General features: G+C 28.9%; 1 long non-coding RNA gene across 1 annotated transcript; it reads right to left on the bottom strand.

The window, feature by feature from the left end:
* Positions 1-4,945: 4,945 nt before the first annotated feature.
* Positions 4,946-6,506, bottom strand: LOC133034014 (uncharacterized). Its single transcript, XR_009685989.1, has 3 exons — positions 5,954-6,506; positions 5,778-5,876; positions 4,946-5,628 (listed from the first exon to the last, which is right to left on the bottom strand). It is a non-coding gene; the product is annotated as an uncharacterized LOC133034014 (long non-coding RNA).
* Positions 6,507-11,336: the final 4,830 nt, after the last annotated feature.

Raw genomic sequence — 11,336 nt, forward strand, 5'->3', positions numbered from 1 at the left:
TATTTACTAAATTAGGTTTCTCTTAAAAAAGAAATACACTTTATACAATAATATTCAAGCTACTTCCAAATGGAATTTTTTTTTTTAGTTCTGAATTTTATTATCTCTTGTTCAACATTTTTATTCTTTTAAATAATCATTACTTTTCAGATATCAAATATACATACTTACATATACATTTTTCTTTTTACAATTATAATTAACAATCAATCATTTTTTTAATATACATAACAATAAATAAAAATTCTATGATAAAAAAAAAATGAAGTAAAATTTCATATATGAATATATTAGTATATTATATATAAGTGAGATTCATACAAAAATAAATACAAAAAATCTAGAGATTATAAATTTAATGAAATAATTAAATATTTTTTATATTTACATTAACTTTTCTTTATTAATAAAACCTCAATAATTTTCCTCTATTAATGATTCTTTTTTTGAAGACTTGAAGGAGATACTTTAAGTTGTATAAGTAAATGAGGTGTAATTATTCAAATAAAAGTTAAAATAGACTCTTTATTTAAAATTGTATATATCGGTAATTTTGTACAAAGATAAAAATTTAATTATGATTTTTATTTAAATTGGGGTGTATTTATAATTTATTGGGGAGCAAATATAACTTCCCAATAATAATAGTTACACTCCAATAATATATTTACATATTTAACCTTTAGTAAAATAACCAAAATAATTATTTTTACTCCACTACTAAAAAAATTGATTTGATTGTTACAAATTTTTTTTAAGAAAAAAAAAATTATTAGTTAAAAATTTTAAAACTATAAAATCGTTCATCAATAGATAATTTTAAAATTTCATAGTAATTATCAAATATAAAAATAATACCTTTGAAAAATTGTTTTATCGATTTTTATTATTTATGTTTATGTTCACATTATGCTTAAATTTGCAGAAATTTAATGATTCATAATATATAATATGTTGGATATTGTTACTAGATCTTTATCCATTTGTCATTTTTTTTCTTTTTAATTTTTTTTGATAACACAATATATGTAATGCATCATTTTTCATAAAATAACTAAATGCAGAGAATTAAATTGGAAATTCTTCTTATTTGGGAGCTTTTTTTTCTTAAAAAAAAACTTTAAAGTAGATTTTGAGGTGTACTAAATAATACCCTTTTGTAAATAAAGTGGGGTGTGGTTATAAAAGTTAATATTTAATGGGGTAAATTTAGTAATGGAGTGTAGTTATAATTTTAGAGGGTGTAAATATAATCTCCCTATATAATATTAAAGAGAGTTCTATTTGCACCCCATAAAATGATAAATATACCCTGTTATTACAAATATAAACTTAGATAATTTTAGAAATTACTTTTAATATTTTTTTTAAAAAAAATTTCCTCACACTATTTTATGTTAATTTCAATATTTATTTTGATTTCATTTCAATAATTTTTTCTAACTCATGTATATATATATATATTTATTTTTTTTCTAAGAAAATTTTATATAATTTTTTACTTTAATTTTTTTGTCATAATATTTAAAATATAATTTATTTTTATTTGATAGGTATATTTTTAAGAATATGAATTGAAAAAAAAAATTAAAAAAACTTAATACAATTAAAAATATAAATTTTATATAAAATAAAAATTATTAAAATGAGGTGTCTTTAGAAATTTTTGGGGTGTAAATTTTTGGGGTAATTTAAATATTAATATTAAAAATTTCTATTGTTGGTGTAAGGATAAAGTAGTAATTTAAATAAAATAAGTAAGTTTCTAAAAATAATTTTTAATTCTTTAATACTATTGGTTAGAATTATTATTTCCTATTATTAAATTAAAAAAAAATATTTTTTTAAAAAATACTTATTGGTAACCTACTATAGGAAGTCAACATATTATCACATCATCATTTTTTTTAATACTCATCAATGGGTATTACCCATTGAGAAGTGTTCCTAATATGTTTATAATGAGTATATGTATAATAATAGTTTATGTTTAGGTGCATTAGATTATTTTTTATTATTTAATAATATTTTTGAAATACATACACCTTTACAAATCAATTAAATATTAATATTCTCACTCCTCTCTCCTCTTTATCTATCTATACCTTTTTTTCATCTTCTCCATTTATTTTTTATTCAGGTTTCTTCTTCTTTCTCCTCTTTATCTTTCTTTTCATCTCCTCTCATGATTTTTTTTTTCAAATGAAATGTAAATCCAACACAACTTTAGTTAAAAATTTAATTTCTACTCTCAAAAGAATTTGCCACCCAATTTAATTAATCACAAATTGATAATTAAAATGAAAAAATTAATGCCTAAAAAAAGCTAAAATAATTGAATTTATATTGAAGAAATAATGAAATTGTAGAGACACCACTACATCAAAACATTTTAAAGGAGTAGTGTTCAGATTCTCTTCATGAGTGTCATCTCCACCTTTAAAGCTATAGACAAAACTGTCAAAGACTGCCATAAAAGGCATAAAATTTGTGAATTTCAGTCCAACAAAGATAAAATGATTGTGAATAATAGTATAAAACATATCTTTGTTCTAGTCTAAATGATTTTGATTGTCATTGGCCACTACTAATATGCTATGTAAATTCTAACAATTACGCACTAATTTTATGCAAATTTGTTAGATTTTTTTTTTTTCTCTCTAAACTTTTAAAAATGTTCTTCAATATTCTGGCTTTTTTTTTTCAACTGTGGTGACATCTGCAAATGATAATTTTTATTTGTTCTTCAACTTTTGTTTAATTCACTTCAACAAGCTCTTTTTCTTTTTCTAGAGAAAGATTCTCAAAAAAGTAAAAGAGAGAGGCTTCTATTGAGATTAAAGAATTTTTTTCTCTTTATAGAAGCTATTTTCACTAGAACCCAAAAGAAACAAGAGGATAGGTTTATTTTTTACAATAACCAATAAGAAGTTTCATTTTTTGATGTCAGAAAGTTTACCTTTTTAGAAAAAATAATTGAAAAAGAAAATATAATTTGCTGCATAAAACTGCATATTATATAATGTGGACTTTCAAAAATTATATAAATGAATTAATGGTTAAGAAAATGTCTCTATAGTATAGAGACAAAACCAATGTCACTATTATAGAATTATTCTATAAAATATATCCTCATATTAGTACTATTAGTGTCATCAAGGAAGAGAGATTCTATGCATGTTCGGGTCAACAAGTTAATTAACTCAAAACTTCAATCGTTTTTAGTAAGAATACTTCCAATGAAATGAAAAGAGATATCAACGAAGCTTTGGGGATCGGCACACCTGAGGAGAACGTCAAGTATTTGGGTCTTCCCCTATTTAGATCAAGATATAAGGACGCATACTTCAATTTTATCCTGGATAACCTCACTTCGAAGTTACAAAGGCGGAAAGCAAAAACCTGTCAAAGGCGGGTCGTGCTACTCTCATAAAATTTTTGGTCTTGTCTCTGCCTTTATATGCTACGCACACTACCAAGCTCTCCAATTTCCTTGCTACCAAAGTTGATGGTTTGGTGCGTGATATTTGGTGGGGATTCAAAAAAGGTAACCATGGGTTGCATCTAAAGCTTGGGATAAGCTCTGCCTTCCCAAATCTCTTGGGGGCCTAGGGTTCCGGAAAACCAGAGAAATGAACTTGGCCTTTCGGCTAAGTAGGGGTGGAACATTCTGAATGGTTGTCACTCTCTGTGCTGCCAGATTTAGGAATCATAATACCTTAAAGGGAAGGAGTTCCTTGACTGTAACTACAAAGATTCTGACTCCTAGTTCTAGAAAAATGTTGTTAAAACCAATTCAATCTTAAGAAAAGATGCCTATAAAATGGTGAGTGATGGCAGGGATACTAAAATTTGGAAGGACCGTTGGATCCCTCATATCAAAGATTTTATCCCGAAATCTAATGGTGGTCCTACCAATGATCAATGCAAAGTTGCCGATCTCTTGGCTTCCAATGATGGTTAGGATGTCAAAAAGTTGAACAACCTCTTTGATCAAGAGACTGTGCCTGCAATCTTAAAAAAGGGTACTCCCTCTGGTCAGGGCAATGATAAGTGGGTTTAGAATCTTGAGAGTGATGGCTAGTTCTCGAGTAAATCTGCCTACCTTGCTCAAGCGCTGGAAAGGGCTCCTCACTGTGAGATAGCGACGTCACTTTGGAACAAGCTCTGGAACAGTAGAATTCTAGAGCGCCATAAAGTACTTTGGTGGAGTATCATGTCCAGTGCGCTCCCTGTTCGGTCTGTGATCAGGAATAGATTTTACATTGAAGATACAAGCTGTTCTCTCTGTGGGATGGGGGAGAAATCTTTAGAACACTTATTTCTTGCTTGCGATGTGGCTTTTCACTTTTGGCAGGCGTCTCCGTGGGGTATTTATCCTGTTTGTGATATCGTTATTCGCATGTGGGAATGGGTCAAATTCATTTGGGACCTCAAACATAGGGGAATTCCTGAGGGGAATATCTTCCTTTATGCTTCGATTGTTGTTGACACCATCTGGAGGATCCGTAATGATAAGGTACACAATAATAGTCCAATTTGATGTGAAGAAGTGTATTGACTCTATTTGTACTTCTTTTGTAGATTTACATACTTCGTTTTCCTTTCCCTTGCTCTGTGCTTAAAGGAGGCTTGGAATCCATCTCCACATGATTGGATTAAGTTGAATTGCAATGTTAGTGTAACACCCTAACTTATTAGGCATGTTAGCGTGATTTTAAACGTACTGTGCAACTCGTGTCTAATCAACGAGATTAATGAAAAACGTGATTAATTAAAATTTTTCTTATTTAATTAGGAACATAAAGTAATACATTTGTAAAATCTCGGGATCTCATATACAAAAATTTATTATTCATATACAAAAGTTTGTCGCCTGGCAACTATACAATAAAAGCCCTGATGTCCCAAAGATCGTACGCTCCAGGCCTAACCGCCCGGACATGTGCACAGTACGTGACACTTCAACGCGCATCACTAATGAGGCTGACTGGAAAAGTAATTTTTAGTGACGTTCCAAACGTGTCACTGAATGCTTTTGCACTCATTGTCTGCGCGTCACTATAGGGGTACAGTGTTAGGTTTTGTCAGACTAGAAAAACAACAGCCACTTACATGGAGTGTCACTATATCCTATTTTATTTTTTATTTTCCTTTTTTTATTAATATTTTTAGAGATATAGTGACACACCAAAAGTGCCTCTACATTATATATTTTTTTTAAAAAAATATAATAATTAATTATTTTAATTCAAATTTTATATATTATAAATAATAATTTATATTAATTATATACAAATACAATTAACTATAACAATAATAATTTTAATTGACCAAATGTAAAATTTATATAAATTAGACCATTATAATAATTCACGTCAACACAACTAATAAATATTACATATTAATTCATTATACCAATAAATCCATAACTATAAAATTATAAAATAACTATTGGTCTATTAAAACAAAAAACAACTAAATAACCGATAACATATCACTTGCCCATTGGTCTATTAAAACAAAAAACAACTAACGTCAGTAAGTTTGAATAACCGATAACATCTCACTTGCCCAATGCTCTTTCACTTCATCAATTTATTCTTCTGTATAATTTGCATCACTTAACTACAAAATTTAAAAATAAATAATATATTAATTAAAGTTATCATCATATATTCATTCTTAATAATAATAATAATAATAATAATAATAATAATAATAATAATAATAATAATAATGTATGACATATTTATATAGTTTGTATGTTAATATACCTCGGCCAAAAAGTGTTTCCGGTTCGAAGCTTGAATTAAATCTTTCATCATCTTCATTACATAATATCCACATTCGGTGTCTTCCAGTTGATGTGGACACTAAAGATTTTTCTTTAAATTAACAAAGATCTTAACAAAATATAATTTAATTTTTTTCTTAGAAAAAGAATACGTACAGTTGGGCGTCGAACTTTTAGCTTCGGTGGAATTTCTTTCCTTATAGCCCTGTAGTAAGTTTGAAATGCCAATGTGACCGTCTCTCTAATATTAGGTCGATTACTCAAGTGTGAGTTTTTGGGATCCATGAAACATAACCAATAAGAGTCCGGCACCAATAATATCAACATCCAATTCTCACTACATAATCCATCTATTATAGCAAACAAATAATTCAAATAATTCAACCAACATGCAATAAGTTTTCATCCTTATACCACCGCAACACAATCAAATTTTCGCAGAACCTACTTCACTAAGGGACACAAGTTAGAAACCTTCCGTTATCACCGCAACACACAATTAATATTAAAACCTACTTCAGTATGGATGAATATTTAGGATATTCAAACTCCTCTAACATTGGTATAATATTAATTAACATAAAAAAATTAATATGCACACGTACCTCTTCTAATTTAAAATGATCACGTTAACTTTGTAACAATCCTTGCTAGTAACCAAAACACTAATAATAACATTGAAAAAAAAACTATTAAAATAGGTAATAGAAATGACAATCATCATGATCAAGCTAATAATAATAATAATAATAATAATAAAGTATAGTTTGCTTTGCTTATTATTCTCTTTCTTATGTTTGAGATTTGAAAATACCACTAGAAAATTATTATTTTCCAATAAAGTAATGATTTAAGAGAGGAGACAACATAGTATTAAAAAAAAATTTCATGTAAACTTTGACTATCAAAAAAGGTCAAAACTTGATTAGCTTTTTTATTATTTTATTAAAACTAAAATTATAATTTATAATATTTGTTTACTAAAAGATTTTTATCATGCTAAAAAATATTTTAATTTTCATATTTAGATTAAAGCTCTAGATACAAAATAGAGTATACCACAATTTTAATTAATTTTTTACTCTTTCAATTTTTTTGAGCTTGTACTCAACAAATTCTATTTTAAAATAATCTAAAATAACAAAAAAAAAAAAACATAAATAAAAAACAACATAAATAATCTGAAATTAAAAAATAAAATTATATTTAGATTCAATTTTTAAATGCAAAATTAGGGTATACCTAAATTTTCTATTTTAAAATAATCTAAAAAACAAAAAAAAATATAAATAAAAAAATAACATAAATAATCTCAAATTAAAAAAAAGAATTATATTTAGATTCACGTTTTAAATACAAAATTAGGGTATACCTAAATTTTAACTAATTTTTTATCTTGCAATTTTTTTGAGGTTATACACAACCCACATTATTTTAACATAATCTGAAATGAAAAAAAAAAAAATAAACAAAAAATGAAAATTAAAAAAAAAAAAAAATTGTTACCTGAGATGGAGGAGCACGCAGCGCCTAAGATGATGGAGCACCGGTCTCCGCCTGAGAGGGAGGAGCTCTGCGCTGGCCTGACATGAAGAAGAAAAAAAACTAAATATTTATAAAAAGAAACTAAACAAAATATAAAACAATTACACTTACCTCCTTTGACCTTTGGAAGATAGTCTTTGATCTTGGAGGGTATCGCCTAGAGCAGAACAATTTTTTTTTTGGGTCTGAGTGGCTGGTATCGTGTGGGAGCAGTGGCCTGGTATGGTGGTGCTGTGTTTTTAGGGGAGAAGCAAGCATATTGGGACGATATAATAAGGATGAAATAAAATGGGATTAGGGCTGATATGTATTTTCCTTTTTTTTTTTTTTAATAAAATGGTATACGGTGACGCGCAAAGGGTGTGAGCAAACATGTTTCCCCACGTTTTTTGCGCGTCACTAAAGCCACGTGGCTTTAGTGACGCGCAGAAAACATGGGAAAACACGTTTGCTGACACGCGTGGCACGTCTCCATAGGCCATGGTTTTTTTTTAATTTAATTTTTAAAAAATTATATATTTTGGGTTTTAGTATTTAGTGACACTCCATATTTTTAGTGACACACATTTCGTGTAATAAACACTGAACATTTAGAGTCTAATGTTGTGTGTCACTAAAAGCCACTCTTAATTTTTTAGTGACCCACACTTTTATGAGTGTCACTATATGGTCACTAAAAGCCTAATTTCTAGTAGTGGTACAATCTTCATCTGCTCGCCCTCACGGTTGCTCAGCCTTAGTCTTGCCCTTAGCTACATATGGAAATAACACTGTGAGTCGACAGACTCAGTAAGAAAAGCATAACATAAAACATAATAATATCCTAGGTTATAATCAGGCGCCCATACACCTAACCATAACCCTATCCCTGTGTCCCACACGGTACTGAGTCTAGAACGTTCGTACGACCATACTATCGATCATAATGTCAGCCTATACTCAATATGCCGGTCATACTCCAGCCATATTGATGTGACAACATCGATCAGTATTTCAGCCAACATACATTTATCTGTAATTAATACAACTCTACTTATATTATTATTGCTATCAATATATTCTATCAGGCATGAACAACATGTATGCGAAGCATGTAATAACATATGCATGACATTATACTAATCATATTTTGATTCCGAATTCAGGTGTGCCGGCCAACCTGAGTGGAATAACTGTTTGGTGAATTACAGGCCCCTAAATCACATTGATTATTATAACATAGATAAGTAACACGCTAAATCACTTTTCAGGGACTTAAACTTGAAACTAAGAGTTTCCCTATCGATAAATAACATGTCGATAACCTAAAATCACAAAAATGGTAAAAACTAGGGTTCCCAAAATTGCCCAACTGGTAGACCGGTTCCCGAACCGGAATTCCAGTTCTGTGGGGTTTCCTAGGGACCAAGCGAAATTCCGGTTCCTACAGGTTCCACTGAACCAAAATTCCGGTTCAGTGCAGAAAAACTTCAAAATTTCATAACTCCCTCAAATCAACCCCAAATAAAACCAAACCTTCCAAACCTGTTTTATACATCCCAAAGAACATACTCAAGGCAATAAAACACTACTACATGCACAGAAAAAAAAAACTTGCCATTAAAGACCAAAGTGTATACTACTAGATATGCACAATAAACCCAAGCTTATTATTCACTGATGTTCAGATTTAGTCTTTCCTTACTTGCACTTATAAAGAGACTGTGAGTCAACAAACTCATCAACAAGAAAAGCATGCATAATATAACAAATATCTAATTTATAACGAAGTGCCCATACACTCAGTTACTATAAATCAACTAACTGTGATCCAAATATTCCTACCTATAATATGATTAACCATTATACTAATATAATTCTAGTACTCTAGTCGTATTTATGTTGGTATCCTTAATTCATACTATCTAATACCCTCCAGCATCACTAGATATTAGTATCTAAATGTAAATCTATGTATATGTATATTGCTATCTCTAGTATACTAGGTAAACGATATCATAAACATGTATAACTAAACATGTGCATATGTGCATCTAAATACTTTTCTCACCTAGAATCCAATTCAAGTGTGCCAACCAACCTAAATGGAATTCCGTTCAAAGATTGGAGGCCTTTAGTCACATTAGCGGTAAATTAGTAAGTGTCTATCTCAAACACTTTCGAATAACTAGATACAAAATCTAGGGTTTCCCTATCAATCTATTAAGTGAAAATACCCTAAATACACCTAAAATGCAAGAATCAGGTCACCCCTTGGGATTGGCAATTCAGTTAACCGAATCTACATTCTAGTTAACTGTTTGGAAACTTGTTCACCAATACCAATAACCGGATAACTAGTTATCAGGCAAAAACCCTAACTAATTTTTTTTTAAATTCTAGCCTTCAAGACCTAATTAAATCATCACCAATCTTCCCCAAACTTTCCACAATAGTTTAGTGTACTAAACAAGACTAATACAAAGCCTTAAAAAAGATTTAACCCGTAAATATAAAATCTACCATTACAGCTCAAGTTTTAAACTATAAAGCTCTAAATTCCCATTTTCAAAGTCTATTTCAATAAGCTCAAATAACTCTAACAAAAAATTACTCAAATAACTCTACTCTAACCTTAATATATAAAACTATAATTTATTTAAACACAAAATGCCTAATCATATAATAGAAAACTAAATAAAATGTTTTCTTTCACCACCAAGCTTCCAAACACCTCAAGAACAATACCTTTTCCAAGAGTTGACTCCAAGTGTTCGACAAAATAAGGAAATGAGGGTGACATTGATTTCTGTCTAAAAATTTCTATCAAAATTCTTAAAGGAATAATAAAAGAATTCTATTTTCATTAATTACTCAAAAAGTACCAAAATGCCGCTCATAACAAAACTTTAATAAAGCCAAACCTAAGGATAAAATTGTAATTTTCCTGTTCCACTAACACCAAAAATTGGTTATTTCTAATGACCCGCAATTTATTTTTTGTCCTGTGTTTTTAAATGAGACTTTATTATTATATTTATCCAGTGCAACAGTTTCATACACCATTATCGAGAGTGACAGTGTCAGATTTATATGCAGAAAAAGTTTCTAAGTCTTATCCCTTTTCAAATAAACTTATGTAATCTAAGTGTGTGATCGTGTACAAGACTAAATCACCAACTGCAGTCAATTTTCATTTTCAAATAAGATGTCAAATTAGTAGAGATTTCTAAGCTAATTAATCTATTTTCCTCTGTTGAATCTTGTGCTCTCTTTCAAATCTGTTTCATAATATATGATATTCCTATGTATTTACTAGCAATACCTAGAACTACTAAACCAACTGCAGATTTTTATCAAATTTTCTGACAAGACTATAGTTGCAATTTAATGTTAGAAAAACTAGGACATTTTTAGTAAATCCACATGTTATATTCATTTTGCTTTTAACTAAGAAATGTCAGTTAATTATATGCGGTTTCCTATTTCAAATGTTTGAAAAGTTTTGTGATTACTTGCATATATAATATGTATACATAAATGTGTGTGTGTGTGTTCACATCATAGACCAAGCTATATATATTTTTTTAAAAAATAAATGGACTGAGTATATATAATAATATAGAAAATTCCTTCTGGTTCAAATAAGCATAGACATCCGCAGCAAAATTAAAGTAGATACAAAACTTAACGAAAAGAATAATGTATTTGCTTGAAAAGGTAAACAAAATAAAATAAAATAAATGATAAGAGTGGGTGAAGAAGCCCAATTAAAATGACTAGTTCAATAACGTTGTCATTAATAAATCTCCTTTTGGAAGAAACACTTTATTTAACACATATAATTACCAAGTCACTACTAAACCAAATTTACCAAGTCTTTTATGGAGAAAACAAGCAAGTCTAGGTAGCTATGATATGCTCCCTGGATTAAGAGAGACTTGTTCAGAAACTTCCATCTATAAATATGAGAAGTAGGAATCCATCCATAATTATCAAATCTCACTCAAGCAAA

Source organism: Cannabis sativa, chromosome 2 (genome assembly GCF_029168945.1).
Source record: "Cannabis sativa cultivar Pink pepper isolate KNU-18-1 chromosome 2, ASM2916894v1, whole genome shotgun sequence".
Taxonomy (NCBI): domain Eukaryota; kingdom Viridiplantae; phylum Streptophyta; class Magnoliopsida; order Rosales; family Cannabaceae; genus Cannabis; species Cannabis sativa.